The sequence below is a fragment of the Sciurus carolinensis genome, chromosome 5, assembly GCF_902686445.1.
Source record: "Sciurus carolinensis chromosome 5, mSciCar1.2, whole genome shotgun sequence".
NCBI lineage: Eukaryota > Metazoa > Chordata > Mammalia > Rodentia > Sciuridae > Sciurus > Sciurus carolinensis.
This window is the reverse complement of record NC_062217.1, coordinates 112,222,306-112,236,268: the sequence shown is the minus strand read 5'-3', so window position 1 is coordinate 112,236,268 and position 13,963 is coordinate 112,222,306. Positions and strand designations below refer to the sequence as shown.

Below are 13,963 nucleotides of genomic sequence, written 5' to 3'. Positions count from 1 at the left end.
TTCACTTAACCACAGTTAGTTCAGTTTCAGGAGATATGTGGTGATACTCTGATTTATAGCAGGAAATGTCAGGTTCCTCTTTGCAAAGCAAAAGGGGAAGAGTGATTATAACCACAGGATTGTTTCTGTGAAAGTCTGTAAGAACACGTTACTGTGGACCTAAATATTTCTTTCAAGCGTTATTCAGAATAAACAATCAGCATTTATTTTTCTTACTTGAATTATTAGCAACCTTATATGAATGCTGTCTTCTCCCAGCTAAATTTGTTGATAACTGATATGTAAAGTCTTAGACTTGGTAACTCATCCTGGGCCAGTACCGAATAGCATGAACTTGAATTAATAACTTCATGAACTTCTCTGAGAATGGACTACAATCAGGAATGTTGAACTAGAAGGTGCAAAAGGTGGAAAGCAATGGAGCACAATCTTTTTATCTGATGCCCTTGGCAGATGTAGTCCCAACTGGTCCCTGCACTCTGTCACACTGAGCTGTGGGCAGACATCATCACCCAGTCAAGTTGGTTGTTGGACTGAAGTCCCTGATATCCAGACTGCCTTTTCCCAGTCTCGTGTCCTGAAATTACATTTTCCCTGGATATACGAGGCTGTCTGTTGTATATAGTTACCTTGAATTTTGCCTTATAACATTCTGAGAATTGGTGGAGATGTCCCAGCTCTCCCTATTGTAGATCCTGATTGCTGTTGTGACAATTTGGCGAACACTTTTACATAAAAAGTTGTTTGATTTGTCCCAAGTTCAGGATCTTGAATTTGTATCTGAGCTTGTGCAGACTGTATCATCAGTCACTCTCAGGACTGCTCTAGTTTTACATTCTGTCCAAGAGTGAAACCATGATGGGAATGGGAGGTTTGGAGGCATATTGGGGTTTATTTTAAAACTAATACCAACTTGTTTTTTTTTGTGTGTGTGTTATTCTTGTATCTGCCTGTATCAAAGGGGGAATGTTACTGGGTGTTTGAGAACTAAGCAGGAAGTGTGTAAAAAATTTCTTCATTCCTTTCATATAAACGGAGAAGAAGGGCCTGGACATAGTGGAACAGTCTACTCAGGAGACCGAGGCGGGAGAATCAGAAGCTTGAGGCAGATCTGAGCAACTCAGTGAGACCCTATCTCAGAATAAAAATAAAAATAAAAGGAAGTGGAGATATATCTTGCCTAACATGCAGAAGACTCTGGATTTAATCCTTCGTAGCCCTACCACCACCAAAAAGTGGGGGATATTGAGTTTTCATGGGTTGACTACTGTATATGTATCCAGAATAATTTAGTAATCATTTACAATTTAGCTTTCAAATTTAGATGAATCTTGAATTTAGAAGATTTTCCCTACCTAGACAATAGGTCCTGTTTTGTCTAAATCAAGACTTTCAAGATTAAGTCCCTGATATACCAAGTACTTGTTAGTGTACATAGTAAATATCGTTATTCATAGCTAACCTGATGGCCAAGTGAAATTCTCACTTTTGGTATCATGGAAACTTTGATCAGGATGATTGTGGTCAATATTTTGAACATCTCTCTTGATTGTTCACAGGCTCCAAGGAGACTTGAGAGTGGGACTGTGACCCCTAGGTATTAGCTATGGCCACAAGATGGAGATAGTGAACTAGCTTCAGAGGGAAAAGGGAAGACTGAGCCCATGAAGGGAGGGAGTCCCTGCTTCAGGGTCTTAGGACCCTTTGAAGACTTCAGTCACTGAACGTCTTTAAAATAAAGTCCAAGGAATACATTCTTTATACCAAATTGATGACTTAGTGAACTTTTAGGTTTATTCCAGAACTTGGCAATAAAAGGATTTCCACAATGGAACATGTGCACTTAATAGAATTCAACCTCAGATTCAGCATATCAGGCCCACATGTTAACTAATATGGAGAAATGTTAACATCATCATCAAATCTTGCCCCACCCTTTGTTTTAGGTGCATGCAGACTGGTTAAATGTTGGGAATTTGACTATTTGGTTTAACTACAAATAATTTCAGTCATATTTAGGGAAAATGTTTTCTATAATAGAAATGTCTTCTGCATTTCCTTGGTGATCTCTTGGCATTTTCCATGTTATATGATGTGGTATACATTGTAGTCTACATTATGTGTATATTATCAGAAGAGCAAAGGTGCGCACTGCCCTGTGTGTTATGATTTGTATGTAGTCTGTACCTGCTTATCTGACAGTAAACTTCTAACTACTTAGCTATTTATAAGCTCTTTGAAGGCAATTACTTGGTGTGTCTTATGCCTCCACACATGCTACCTGGTGGCCAAGTGAAATTCTCACATTCGATATTGTGGAAACTTTGATCAGGATGATGGTGGTCGATGTTAGGTCAGAATTTAGGGGGCAGACTGTAGGGGGCAGAGCAGAGCAGCTGAGACAAAGGCCAGCCCACCAAATGGTGACTGATCAAGGGGGCTGGAAAATTCCACCGACCCTTAACATCCACCTGTCACTCCGCAGGACCCCCTCCCATTCCGGCCTATAAAGACCCTGGGCATCCGGGGTCACTGGCGATTTTCTCCGGTTCCTGTACCCCTGGGGGCTGGGAATTTCGTCTGAGAGCCAAATTCCAATAAAACTTGCTTTGGCCACTTTCTGTCCGATTTTACTTGACCACTAACCATGCCCCGGAGCTTGCAGTTAATATTTTGAACAGTTTCTCTCCTGATTGTTCACAGACCCCAGGCTCTTTGAAGGAAGTTACTCTGTGTGTCTCATGCCTCCTCACATGTCCCAAGGCAGTTTAATTGTGGCTTTGGGCATGAGACTAGCGAGCAGTCATTGACTCAAAAGGAAGGACAGGGGAGTGGTCAAGGTCTGGGTGCTGACTCAAAAAGAATCAAATTTATCCAGGTGTAGTGCTCACCCTGTAATCCTAGCTGTTCTAGAGCCTGAGGCAGGAAGATCACCAGTTTGAGACCAGCCGGGGCAAGTTGGTGAGACCCTGTGTCAAAGTAAATTGTAAAAAGGGATTTGGGATGTAGATCAGTGGTGGAGCACTTGAATTGAGTTCAATCTCCAGTTCTGAAAAGAAAAACAAACCTGTTCCCTCTGCTTAATATTTTAATCAGTTCTTTTTTTTGGCAGTTCTATTGAGATATAATTCACATAGCATATCATGCATATTCATTTAAAATATATAACCCATTGGTTTTTAGTATATTCAGAGTTATGGAGCCATCACTATGATTAATTCTAGGACATTTCCACGACCTCAAAAGAAACCCTGTGCCCTCCAGACTCATCACCCCTAGTCACCTTATGCAAACACTGCTTTACTTTTGTCTATACATTTGCCTATTCTGGACATTTTATTTAAATAGGATCATATAATATGTGGTCTTCTGTGGCTGACTTCTTCACTGAGCATAATGTTTTTATCCACATTGCAGTATGTTCCCATGTTTCTTCTTTTGTGGCCAGGTGACCTCCCCCTAATGGATATACCACTTCTTCTTTGATGGGCATTGGGTTTGTTTCTACCCTTCCCTTTTTAAAAAATTTATATGTATCTTTACTATAGTAAATACTATGTATGGTACAGTATTATGATAACAGTGAAACAAAAGATATCCTACATGACAGAGTATTTTTGCATGTGTCATTAAAATTGTATTTTCCAAAAATGTTTATTAATTGGACAAATACTTACGTGGTGGTGTTAAATAAAAATATAACATGTTATTTATTAGATCACAAACTACATATTGATATTCATACCTTATACTTAGTAACTGTTTTAGTCAACTTTTTTGCTATTGTGACTAAAAGAGCTGACAAGAACAATTTTGGAGGGGAGAAGTGTTTTTGGTACCCACAGTTTCAGAGGTCTTAGTCCATAGACAGCTGACTCTGTTGCTCTGTGCCGGGGGTGAGGCAGAACTTCATGGTGGAAGCGGATAGAGGAAAGCAGCTCAGGACATGGCACCAGGAAGCACAGTTCCATTCTCCAGGGACAAAATAAAAACCCCCAAAGGCACACCCCTAATGACCCAACTCCTCCAGCCACACCCTACCTACCTATAGTTACCAGCCAATTAATCCCTATTAGGGTTTTAATGCATTGATTAGTTTAAGGCACTCATAACCCAATCATTTTATCTTTAAAATTTCTTACATTGTCTCACACATGAGCTTTTGGGGGACACCTAATATCTAAACCATAACAATAGCTACGAGTTTAGGTAAATTACTAAACCTCTCTTTAGATCTCTTATCTATACAGTGGGGATATCCTTTTTTATTTTAATTAAATGAGTAGAGCTGTTTTAAATATATAGATTTTTAAAGCTGATATTAAATAGTAGTTGTCTTTAGGAAGTAGTAAGACCACCCACATTTATACTCTTCTGTAATTTGAAGATCTTTCACAATTAGCATAAGCATATAATTCTTTGTTTAAAAATAATTATTAAACACATGTACAACATTTGAACTTATACCTACTGTTACTCTAATCAGGACTAATTTCTACTGATACTTAATTCATGTACAGAATGCCTACCACTAGTCCATTTATGAGGGAGAAGGACTTTACAAACTCAACCCAACTGAAACTTTCCTGAGAGATTCCTTTGGATAGGGAGGGCGTCTTGAAACCAAGACTATGTTCACGTTTAGACATTATAGTTACGAAATATGATTTGATTTTTTTTTTTTTTTTGCACACAAAAAATTTTTTAAAAATTTGTTCTTTTTAGATATACATGACAGTAGAGTGTATTTTGACATATATACATACATGGAGTATAACTTATCCTAATTAGGGTCCTATTCTTGTGGTTGTACATGATGTGGAGTTTCACTGGTTGTGTATTCATATATGAACATAGTAAAGTTATCTCTGATTCATTCTAGCATCTTTCCTAATCCCATCCCCTCTCCCTTTCCTTCATTCCCCTTTGTCTAATCTAATGCATTTCCACCTTTTGACTATTATGAATGATGTTACTGTGAACATCATTTTGTTTTGTATGGACATGTCCTTTTTTCTTGGACATAAACCTAGGAGTAAATTGTTGGGTCATGTGGTAACTGTTTAACATTGTAAAAAAAAATAATAATTCTAAAATAATTCACAATTTGCATGTAGTGAGTTGAACCTGAGAAGGGATCCTGGAAGATCTGTGCGAGGTTTATATTGATCATATGTATTAGTTTTGAAGGCATAGCTTGGTTTGTGATGGTCCCTGTTCTCTGTAGAGCAGAACTTAAATGGCCCTAGAGACTCGGTCTTGGACTCCTTCCTCAATAGACCCCAGTTAACTCACATACCTGAGACCCTCCTTGAAAGTCTGTCTCACTGAAAGGCCTTCACATGAACATTTTAATTAGATAGTGTGGATTCTTCTCTTAGACCAAGAACCTGGGATCCTTTCATTCTTCAAATAGGGAATGTTAACAGGTAGATGATTAAGGTGTCTGGGCTACAAATGATTCTGTCATGTGTTGCAGTATGTAAACTCACAGAATTTTAAAGTTGGAAGGCCATGTTGTAGGGAAGACAACCTTTGTCTTTAGACCCCAGTGAGTACATGAGACAGTGGTGTATCATGAGGAAATCCAGAGGCAGAGGCATTAGCTCTGCTACCTGAAGTTGAAACAGTAGCCTCTTATTGCTGTTTCCTCTCTCTCCAGAACTTACTGCAGAGGAGAAGGCTTGATGCAACTTGCTTCTCCATGGTAGACTTGTAAGTCTTCCAACCTGTTGAGTTCCCCCACCCCACCCCCCTCAGAAATGGAAATCCAGAGAGGGGTCATGAGCTTATTTAAGTCACACAGTTAGTGAGTGGCAGACATGGGCCCCTGGTTCTTAGCTTAGTGCTCTGTTCCTAAGCCTAGGAAAGTCCTGGCCTTAGTCTTAGTCTTGGGAATAGTCAACATTTTTCTTTTACACCTCGGGGAACTGTTTCTTTTCTGTTTAAACAGGCTGCCCTAGTTTCTAATCACTTACTTTAGTTACCTTTCTGGGATTTTTTTTTTGTTGTTGTTCTAAATGCTGAATGCCAAAAGACAGTTTATAAATAGATGTACAAAAGCATGTAGAGAAGAATATAAAACTGTGAGGTCTTTGAAGCACATAGGGTTAGCTTAAAAACTGGATTAGTCTCATGAACATGTCTTTAGTGCTGTTCTAGGCTTTTTAAACAAACACTATTGGCTGTCCCCTTTGAACCCTTACCGGAAGATTTTTATTCAAACATGTGATCCATGTGCGTCTCTTATTTGGTGTTCACATTTTCTTAGGTGATGTTAAAAACATTTAGAACTTGGAATTTTCTTTCAGTGTCAAGAAATCTGGATCCAGTCTGGAGACTATCATGCTAAGGGAAATAAGCCAAGTCCCAAAAAACCAAAGGTTGATTTTTTTTCTTTGATATGTGGAAGCTAACCCATAATAAGGGAGGTGTGGAATACACAAGGGGGAATTAAAGGAAGTGGGGAGCATTGGGGAAAGGAAAGACAGTGGAATGAATCTGCCATAACTTTCCTACATACATATATGAATATACCACAGTGAATCCCAGCATGTACATCTGTAAGAAATTAATAAAAAAAAAAAAAATCACAAACAAACAAACTATGGGTAAATGCCAGAAAGATCAATAGAAGGAAGGAGTAGGGACTTGGGGGCGGGGAGGGGAAGGAAAGGTACTGGGGCTGAATTAGAATAAGATATATTCCAGAGGCTGGGGTTGTAGCTCAGTGGTAGAGTGCTTGCCTAGCATGTGTGGGACATTGGGTTTGGTTGTCAGCAATGCATGTAAGTAAGTAAAATAAAGGTCCATCGACAACTAAAAAAATATTTTTAAAAAGATATAGTCCATGCATTTATAATTATGTCAAAATGAATTCTGTCATGTATAACTAAAAAGAACATATTTTTAAAAAAGAAAAAATTTAAAAATAATCTGGATTCAAATAATGCTTTTTGCCAACCAGAGGAGACTTTTTCCTTACTTGTTAGTGTTTTTTGTTTGTTCATTTCCAGCGCTGAGGATTGAACCCAGGACCTTACACATGCTTGGCAAATGCTCTACCCTTGAGCTAACAGCCCCACATTAGCTTATTAAGTGACATTTAGGTTAGCAGATTATGAGCACTTTGCTCAGAAAATTATCTAAAGTGAATGCTAAACCATAGCATTCGATATTTTGATAACTTATGGTTTGTCCCATACGATAAAACATAGTTTGTCCCTGTCGCTAAAAGGTTTATGTGCTGTACATCCCTTAATGTGGCAACGTTGGGAGTTGGTGGAACCTTTAGAAGTGGGATCTACTGTGAAGTAAATTAGGTTTTGGGGGGCACTGCCCTCAGAAGAGATTAATGCTGGTCTCATGAAGTCCTTCAGTTCTCAAGAAATTGAGTTGTTATAAAAGAAGGAGTCAGGCCCTCAAGTCTCTGCAACCCCTGCCTTTTGCTCTGATGCCATGTTATTTAATTCAGCTAAGGGGCCTCCCATCAGAGCTGAACCTGGCCTCGGACTTTCAACCTCCATAAAACTGAACTAATAAACCTTTTTCCCTGTTACTGCTCAGCTTTAGTTTTTTTTTTTTTTTTTTTTTCCCTTGTAACAGAAAATGAATGAATATAGAAAAGAACATGTCATAAAATATGTGAACTGGACACTTAACCATTATTCAGTAATACAATAAAAAAATAGTGGAATACATTTGTAGACCGTGTTGTCAATGAATACTTACATGATAAACAGGATTCCCTACCATGTACCAGATGCCTTTCCTTTTTCCTTTCTGTAACTGAGGCAGTGTGGCTCTGTTTTTCATGGAATTTAGAGTTATATTATCCTAAGTTGTCTCCCCTCTCCCAAAGCACTAACAGCCACATGTAAAGGCTGACTTTGTAGGAGTGGTATGGTAAATTCATTTCATTAATGTCCATTTATAATGACTAGATCTTTAAGGAAACTTCCTGGACTCAAGTCTCCCTTCTATCTGTAATTAGCTTTGTGACCCTGGGCATGCAATTTGACCTTTTTATGAAGCTGGCATGATGTCTGATCCCTAAGTTTGGGGAGAGGATTAATTTTCCACCGTCCTCTATCACATCCGTGTTTGCTAAAGTCCTTTCATTCCCTTTGAGGGCGCACTATTCAAATGCAGACAGCACAGCAAGAAATAAATTCACATGGTAACCTTGTGCACTGATGATTATGTAACGGGGTATACATAAGCTATACAGTTTCATAAGGTGATACCGTGCTTTGCATTGATTTTTCTCTTCAATCCTATTTCTCTTCTTTCTTTAATGTAAAAGACTAAACCAATTTCACAATCCAGTAATGGGTTTGAAAAACATGTTCTGCTGTACCAAATGCTTTGCTACCTCTAGATCTTCACAGACCTCTTTCCTCTGCCTAGAGCTCTTGCTCCCATCCTTATTCAAGCTTCCCAACACTCATCCTGGCAGCTGGGTGTCTATGCTGTACTGTATTTCTGCATGATTCAGTCCTTTTGTAATGCTCACATGCTGCTCATTTGTTTGTTCCTCTTCGTTCCCTATAAGGTAAAGGAGGGCAGGAACACTGTTACCTGTCCATCATATTCCTAGTGACTCATCTAGTAAGTTCTCCAAAAATGTTTAACTCTCATCATTAATAATGAAAATCATAATCTGTTTCCTATGGTGCTTTTGTCCTACCCATTTCCTAGGAAGATGCACCTGCATATATATTTTAGTCTCAAACTGCCTAACTGCCTTCCTCACCTGGTTACCCATGTCTTCAGTTTATGAATCTGTTGATGCTCATTTATCATTGGTGACCCAGTTCTTTCGGCTTTCTTTTTTGGCCATTGTCCAGTTGATGTGATCACATGACACACATCCTGCATTCATTAATATGCTTTTATTAAGTGCCAACTATTGTGTTCCTAAGAAAGATCCCTGACCTCAAGGAGCCTGGTCCAGGGTTGGGCACACTGGTGGTCTGGGGCCAGTGATGAAGAAGCACTGGGCAAAGTACTGTGGTGGGGAGAGTAGCTCCCTACCCAGTGCAGAAGATTGGAAACTGCACTGATACTGATGCAGAAAAAGGTACATGCTGGCTAGGGAGGTCCAGGTCCAGCCTTGCTGAAAGGAACCAGAGAAGTGTGAGGAGATAGAACTAGGAGAGGAGATAGGCAGAAAACATGGTTGCAGGTACTGCCTAAAAATGCAGAATTTGTGGACATATGAATCTAAATCTTTCCTCTGCATCATGAAGCATGGAGAAAGCTGGGGTGTGGTAGTGACTTTATGATGATTTTGAGGGCATCAGCTTGTCTTTAGGGTGAGTCTGCAGAAGGCAGCCATGTAGCTGTCCCAGGGCCCATGCAGGCCATGGTGCCAATGGTGCCCAGTGCAGTTACGCTAGACAGCATCAGATGACTTAGAGGGGCCAACAAGACCCCAGGTTCCAGGGAGAAGGCAGAGTGACTCTCACTCTTCTAGTCCCTTTGCCATCTGTAACTGCAGAATCACAGGGGCTGGGGTTTAGATTAATGAATGGATGTGATCATTAGGACAAGATTTAAATTTTGTTTCTTTTTTTAATTTTTAAAATTTGTTCCAATTAGTTGTACATGACAGTAGAATGCATTTATACATTTTGATAGATCATACATAAATGGAGTATAATTTCTCATTTTTCTGATTATACTTATTGTAGAATTCCATCCGGTCATGCAGTCATATATATAAGGAAATAATGTCTGTTTCACTCTATCTTTCCTACCCCCATACCCCTTCCCTTCCTTTCACTCCCCTCTACCTAATATAAGTAACTCTATTCTTTCCTATCCCCACCTTATTGTGAATTCGCATCTACTATCAGAGAAAACATTCGGCCTTTGATTTTTTGGGGTTTGTTTTATTTCACTTAGAATGATATTCTCTAACTCCATCCATTTACCAGCAAATGCCATAATTTCATTCTTCTTTAAAGCTAAGTAATATTCCATCGTGTGTGTGTATGTGTATACACACAAACCACATTTTCTTTATCCATTCATCTGTCAAAGGGCACCTAGGTTGGTTTCATAATTTAGCTATTGTTGAGTTGAGCTGCTTTAAACATTGATGTGGCTACATCACTGTAGTATGTTGATTTTAAGTCCTCTGGGTATAAACTTAGGAGTGGGATAACTGGGTCAAATGGTGGTTCCATTCCAAGTTTTCTGAGGAATCTCTATACTGCTTTCCATAATGGTTGCACCATATGCATTCCCTTTTAAAAATATTTTTTATGTTTTATTAATATCCACAAAATGAAAAAAAGATAATCAACATATATCTTGGGAGTCCAAGAGTCTCAGTATTCAACAGCCATGGAAACTATTGCCTTTTTTTTTTTTTTTGTCTCTGCTGTGTCTGACCTTTTTTGAGGATCATCAGAGGTGACTCTAGTTCTTAAAATCAAACTAGTTCCACCAAATCCAAGACCCTGAATTTATCCAAATTGTAGAGCCATGCTTTTATGCCCTTCCACCAAAATACCTCCCATTCAGCTTTAATTGGTGATTTGACTCTTTGAAATTCTAAAAATATTCATACTGCTTCATCATCAGGGCACTAGAAATTTCAGATATCACACATTTTCCCAATTTTGGCATATTTTTCACTTTCTTCCTTGGTTTCAACTTCCAGGTATTCCCCTGCCTCTCTTATATACCAACCATATTCCTCCATATGACACTCATGTATTTTATTTAACAGATTTGAATGAGATTTCTTGGATGCATCCTTCTTTTTGGCATCACCCACAGTGATGCTAAGCAGATGCTCTCCCACTTGTTGCCCCACAATGATGTGGTGCTCAGTCCCAGGCCTTGGACTTCCTGGAAGCCATAGTTGTCCATGATGTTATGTGTAGTGTGTCACTCATGTTAGCAAAGGCGGAGTTGCTAGGCCTGGTTGGAGATCTTTGTCTGTCCTGTTCCTCACCTGCTGGGGTAGGAATAGAAGCTTTGGAAGACTGTGATCAAGGATTTGAGTCCTCTTTCTAAGGAAAATTCTCAAATAACTCTTGGTCTTCCTCTACAAGAGAAGTGGGTGAGGTGATGTCATCTCCTCCCACACTCCCTTTCCTCCTTCCTCCTAATCTTTATCCTCATGGGAATCTGGATCTGGTTGCCTTGAGAACTCACCGGCTTCCTCTGTCTTTACGCCTCTTTTCCCTTTCTTCTGTTTCCTCTGTCTTTCTAGTCCTGCTGCTGCTTTCGATCTTCTCTTTGGCACTTTATTCCTTTCTCATAATAATTAGGAAACACAGGATTGTATTCATTAGCTAAGGGGAATCAGAACTTCCTCCGCAGAAAACAGGCTGAGAACAGCGTCCTTCCGGCTAGCTGCTATGTGTGATGGTGCATCCACAGTTTGCTGGTTGTCTGAGGACTTTGCTTTAGATCTGTGACTGGGAAAGGGCTAAATTTTGTTTTGTCCTTTACCTCTTTACTTGAGTGAGCTGCCTTCTTTATCTGAAGCTGAGACTGTGGAAGTTGGAAGTTTTGGGACCAGCCTTCTGTTTTCGAGTTACTGGTCTCCACTCTCCACTCATCATACATGGTCATCTTTTCAGCCTAATGGCAATCTGCGTGACTGACTCTGTCCATGGGCCATGGCAGTGGCAGGTGGAGCCCAGCCACACTCTGCAGAAACCTGAAGATAGTAGGAACCCACAGCTTTGCTCACTTTTTTATTTTAATGAAGCAGGGGAATATTCAGTGTAAGTTCTCTCAGAAAAGAAAGTATTCGATTCCAGCTCTTAGAATGGTGGCTCTTCAGATATTAAAAATGGTTAATGACAGTGTTAAGGTTATCAGATAACTTTCTTTCCTCTTGCCTAGGAGGTAACTGATTCAAAATGCTAACCAGACTGACATCACTGCTAATTACCATGCAGGTCTCATGCTACTGATTGTAGTAGATGTGGAAATTAGTGAGTTTCACAAATAATTGTGCCCTTGTGACTTACGCAGCAGTGACTTGAGTGTCTTGTGGCTCACATTTAGATTTTCGTTCTTGCCTGACCTTTTTTTCCTTGGGGAAACACATTTCTTGCAGATTCTGGAAGTGGGAGGAATCTGTTGTAGTAATGCTTTGAAAGCATTAGAAATAATTCTGCTCCCTGAGGATTCACATGCATTACAGAGAGAAATTTAGTGACTACTATGCATACTTTGAAGCTTGATTTCAAATGCTAATCTCAGGTTATGGAAGTCTTAGGATCTTTCATGAAATTAAATATTTGTATAGTAAAAGCAATTTTTGCTCTTTCCAGAAAATTTTAAAAATGAGTACAAAAAGTACAAAATTACAAAAACATTACCTAGATGGCAGTTCCCCAGAACAACTCCTATTGGTTTTTTCTTCGTCTTTATCTTCCCTTTCTCTTCTTTCTTATTCTTTCTCATTCCCCATCCCACTGGATGGATGAATGAATCCTCTTTTTTTAATAGTTATGTATAATTTGATGCCCTGCTTTCTATTTTTTGGAAACATCAGAACATATACCTGCTCCTGCAGATGAGCACAGAGAACACAGGTGGACACTACCATAATAAACCTCAAAGTTGACAGGGTGAGAATTGGATTGTAGTAAATCCTGGAGGATATTTCAGTCACTTCAGAAGCTTGGGTACAGGGGTCCCACCTACTCAGTAGAACTGGGACAGAAACCTCAGGTTGTAGTGGTAAAACACACAGGCTTTTTCTCATTGGAAGTAGGCAAACTAGGTTTAATGCTCCTGCCTGCCACCCCACAACTTGAGCAGGCTATGTTCAGTTGATGTGATTTGTCATCCTGGACCTGCTGGATGTCAGGTCCACTGAGAGACTGAGCTTCTGGCCTGTGTGCTTTGTCAGGGGACACAGATAAGTCTATCCCCTCCCCGACCTCCACCTCTGCGTGGCCAAATGCATTTTTGTTCGAATCAGCTTTTTCATCACTGGGACAAAAAGACAAGAACAGTGTAGAGGAAGGAAAGTTTATTTTGGCTTATAGTTTCAGAGGTCTCATAGATGGCTGACTCCATACCTCTGGGCTGGAGGTGAGGCAGGACAACATGACAGAAGGATGTGGTGGAGGAGGGCGGCTCAGGGCATGGCACCAGAAAGGATAGAGAATGCTCTGTTCACCAGGGACAAAAAATAAACTGCAAAGGCACACCTCCAGTGACCTATTTCCTCCAGCTATTCCTTACCACCCACAGTTACAACCCAGTATCTTTATCAGTGGATTAACCCACTGATCAGGCCACACCTCATAATCTGATCGTTTCACCTCTGAATGTTCTTATATTGTCTCACACATGAGCTTCTAAGGGACACCTCATCTAAACCATAACAATTTCACTTTCCCTTAAGTACAAAAGCTCACTGTATTCCATCTCAGACTTTATTTTGAAGCATTGGGTAACACTTGCCGTGTTTGCAGAGATATGTTACATGACAGGAGGGAAAATACTTAAAATTTCCTGTATGTAAAAGGAGAGCACCTCATCCAGCCTCCAGTATCCGTTTTCTGGTCAGGCACTGGGGAGAGAGACCTTGTCTGTTAAATTGAAGGACATGACATGCTGCAGTAAGAGCAATAAAATCCAGATATACTATAGTGAGACTTTTTAGTTTCTTGTTATTTTGAAATGCATAGACTATTTCCTTATGACCAGGATGAAATTTGGTTGATGGCTTAGAAAAGGCATTCTCCTTAGGAGAGTGGCTAAGTAAACTCAACATCTTCATATGAAGAAGTTTGACTATGGTAAGGACAGGAAAGAAATCATTTTTTGATCAAGGAAACCTCTATTTTGGATAAAGGTACATCAGGAGAAGTTTCCCTAAGGTTATTTTCTTGAATCTTATTTTAGGTAATGGACTGATGGAATAGTGTGCCTGTGACAGTTGCATATATGATTTCTTTTCCTAAAGACTTCTCCA

The 13,963-nt window shown here is 39.6% G+C and overlaps 1 protein-coding gene and 1 pseudogene across 1 annotated transcript in view; one reads left to right on the top strand and one right to left on the bottom strand.

Moving 5' to 3' along the window:
• Positions 1-13,963, top strand: part of Ccdc6 (coiled-coil domain containing 6) — a 117,942-nt gene that overhangs the window by 70,639 nt on the left and 33,340 nt on the right. The window lies entirely within an intron of this gene.
• On the bottom strand, positions 10,442-11,595 carry LOC124984787 (splicing factor 45-like; annotated as a pseudogene).